General features: G+C 35.7%; 1 long non-coding RNA gene across 2 annotated transcripts; it reads left to right on the top strand.

Annotated features, from left to right (window-relative positions):
* Positions 1–377: 377 nt before the first annotated feature.
* On the top strand, positions 378–3,570 carry LOC112772912 (uncharacterized). Of its 2 annotated transcripts, XR_011876450.1 has the most exons (5): positions 393–983; positions 1,072–1,245; positions 1,329–1,399; positions 1,522–1,649; positions 3,178–3,570. It is a non-coding gene; the product is annotated as an uncharacterized lncRNA (long non-coding RNA). The 2 variants fall into 2 exon arrangements; XR_011876449.1 differs by lacking the exon at positions 1,329–1,399 and having other exon boundaries at positions 378–983.
* The last annotated feature ends 223 nt before the right edge of the window (positions 3,571–3,793 follow it).

Raw genomic sequence — 3,793 nt, 5'->3', positions numbered from 1 at the left:
ATTATTTTTATTAAAGCTAATTAAATCAAATTTTGATAATTAATTATAATTTTACCTAATTTTATAATTATTGAATTATTATCTATATTTATATTATAAAATTGGTAATTATGAAATAATAATAATTTTATATGATTTGATTTTAGATAATTTAATTATATCATTTAATACTTTAAGTTAAAAAAATAAAGAAAAATAATTATATTACCATGAATTTTCAATTAGGGTAATTTATTGAAAATCAATTAATAATTTTATACCATAAATAATATTTTTTAAAATAATTTTAAAGATCAAATTAAATTTCAAATTAATATTCTATATCTTAATCTGATTAAATTAAAAATAAAACCCTAACTTTCCTAATACTACCCGCTGCCAGTAATTTCCTTCCCCAAAACCCACTACTCGGCAACTTCAGGAAAATCAAAGAAATAAATAAAGCAAAGAAAGAAAAGAAAGAAAGGGAAGAACGGAGAGGGTGAGAAAAGGGGAAGAAGGAAACAGATCCGCAGAGGAGGAGGAACGGGGAAGAGAGAGATCTGAAGGGAGAGGAAGACCGTGACTGGCGCTGCCGCCACCTCGCCCAGCTGCTGTGCTTCTCGTTGTTGCCGCCGAAGGGAAGATGGAGAGAGAGCGCCGTCGAACAGAACGCGAGAAGGGAGAGGAGCTGTGTTCTGTTGTTGACGTCGCACCACCGCCACGCCGCCGTGCTGTGCGAAGTCACCGCCGTCGCCGTCGAGGGTCCATCCACGCCGTCGCTGGAGCCTGAACGCCGCTGCAACCACTGCGTGTTATCATCAGATCCCGCCACCGTTTGAGTTGCAAACAGGGGAACGCGCGCGAAGGGAACTGTCGCGGAGCTGCCGTCGCCGTCGCGTTGATGGGCTTGCCGTCGTTCTACTCGTGTGGTTACTGCGTTGCCAGAGCTCCTCGTCGCTGCTGATGGCACCGGAAACTGCCTTTTAAGCCTGTATCTGTTGGTAAGCCCTAACCCTGCTTCAGCTTCTTCATCCGTTAAGTTTACCTTTATCGTGAGAGTTGTTGTTGTTGTTGTTGGGTTTGCCGCAGGGAGGAGTCCGATCAAGAAAAGGAAAATGGTGGCGATGGATACCTCCGCTGCTGCTGTTACTATCAGTGTTCCGGAGCTTGTAGTTACTGCCGTTTTTGGGTGATGAACCTGGTTGTGTCCTTGCTGCTAATTGATTGTAATGAGAGACGTTGTAGCCACTACTTTTCATCTTGGTAAGTTCATGGGTAAGATCGCTTTGATTCTTCTTTGTGCCGTTTTATTTACGCAGCTAGTTCTGATCCGTGTAATTTACCAGAGTCACTATTGTCATATCTCGGCGTTGCCACCCTTGTTTGGAACTACTGAATGTTGTTGTCTCCGCTAGCAGTATTCTTCCTATTTTGATTTCAACTCCTTTAATTCTGAAATTTATAATGATTCTACCTTTATCCTACTGCTATTTGGTTTTCTTGCACCACCCTTACTCTAATCACAGAAATATGTTTCAGTTCTAGCCAATGTCGATTTATCTATTGCAAAGTCATAATTGATAATAGAGCTGCTAAGATCGCTACTGCCGCCATGAATTGGGGATAAAGGGGAATATTGAGTTAAATTCTGCGATTGAAACATCGAGGTAGGGGTTTTCTTAAAATCTATTTTATATTACAGAGTTGTGATAAATAGATATTGATGCAAAGAGATTTACTTCTGTGATTATATTTGTCTTATGGATGTGATGGTTTGTTGGACTGAATTATTGGGTGCTTGATTGCGTGAGTGGTGTGTGGTTGTGGATAAAAACCGGTTTGGAATGTCATTTACTTGATTATTAAGAAAGGTGGATTTTCTTGGTTTTAGAGTTTACTTAGTAATATAAATGAAACGATTTTGGAAATAATTTGAGATATGAAAATAAATTATTCTGGGAGCGGTTTGATTGTGAGTTAGTTTGATTTTATGAATGATTTAATATTTGAGCTGATTCGATTTTAAAAAGAGTTTTATTGTTAGAATTGGTTGATTTGAAAATAATTTGACATTGGAACTGGTTCAATTCTGGAAAATCTTTGAGATTTGAAAATGGTTGAGAAAAGGTTTGAGAAATGTTTGGATGGGACCCGAAAAGGGTGGCAGTGTCCGAATTTTAGAGGAGATGCTGCCGAAATTTTATAAAATTGAAAGTTTTATTTAAAATAATTAATTAAAAAGATTTGTTTTTAAGCATTATACGTTTTAAGATTGATTTGTCTATCAAAGAAAGAAGTATGTTTGGAATTGAGATTGTTAACAAACAGAATGAAAAAGAGGATGATGAGGATTTTATTTGAAATATGGCTTTGAAATGAACTTGGAAATGAGATTTGGATTGATGAATGATTATGATGTTGAGAATGTTGAGATGTGAACTTTGAATTATTCACATGGCTTATGAATTTGAAATATCTGAGATACGAGGTTCCCTGGATTAAGTGTCGTGGCTTGCCACCATGCGTACTAGGTTGAAAACTCGATATTCTGTTGACCCTACGACGTAAGTGTGTGACCGGGCACTATATAAATTCTCGGGAATGTTATCCCCATTGAGTAATATTGATTATTTGAGAAAAAACTATGAATAGACTCTTGGGGATGCACGTCAGGGAACAGTCTAAGTACAATTCTGACTTGTCGAGTTGGCTGGATAACCGACAGATGAGCCTCATCAGCCATAGGACAGACATGCATCATATGCATTTGTATGCTTTGCTTGAGTTTGAACTTATTTTGGTTTGCCTAATTGCTAAACTGTTCTTAATTGCTACTTGCACTATTTGCTGTAACTGCTACCTACTTGTGCTTTCCTTGTCTGTCTTGCCTGTGTTTGTCCTGGCGTGTTACATTTGAGAATGAACTTTGGTGCTGAATTAATGATTGTGTTGTTTGATTGCGTGATTGGTTTCTGATTGAGTTTTTCTTATAAGAAAGAAAAGGTTTCGGATTTCTGAAAGATTAAACATTGTTTCTTTGAAAAGGTTTTGAACGATTACTTATTGGTTTTTAAAAGATTCACAAGACAATGATAATGACTGAACTTGAAAACAGTTTTCCTATTAAATATCTTCTTATGATAACTTTGAAACTCCGTGGTGAGACCGTGTGGTTAGGTTCTCACCCCCCTACAGCTTTATTTTTTCAGGAACCGGATGGAGAAGCATTAGGAAGAGTTATACTGCGTTTAGTTTACAAGTTGTTGTATTAATTAGATTATTTTCTTCCCTCGTCTTTGTTATTACAAGTTTGTAAGAGGGATAGGAATTGTGTGTTTTATAGGTATATTATGTTATGAGTTATTAAGTAAGGAGTCTTGTATATGAATCTATGCCTGTTTGTATTTTTCTTAAGATAAAGTGTTTATTTCCGGTTTTCAAAGAAATCAGCGATACAGTGTCGAGTCACAGGCTCCTATTTTAGTATTTAGTATGTAAAGTAGTCGTAATACTTCTTGCTATCAGAGTAGCGCAGCCGAAAGCGTGACTTCTGATAGTGAGGGTTACATATATCATTTGTTTATTTTTTATTGTTTCGTGTAATTTTTTTTTATACTTTTAATATTATTTTCATCGAAAAAGTTTTTACCATAATATTATAAAATGTCAACTTTGTAATTAAATATCAAAAAATTATTTGAATATTTGCTTAATAGAAAAAAGATATTATTATATCTCTACATATAACGAGAATTGTGGTTGGATTGTTTGATTTGAATTTTATTTTTTTAATAAATTTTTTGTCTCTCTC

Source organism: Arachis hypogaea, chromosome 18 (assembly GCF_003086295.3).
Source record: "Arachis hypogaea cultivar Tifrunner chromosome 18, arahy.Tifrunner.gnm2.J5K5, whole genome shotgun sequence".
NCBI lineage: Eukaryota > Viridiplantae > Streptophyta > Magnoliopsida > Fabales > Fabaceae > Arachis > Arachis hypogaea.
The sequence above is the reverse complement of the archived record's forward strand: the minus strand, read 5'-3'. Positions and strand labels throughout refer to the sequence as shown.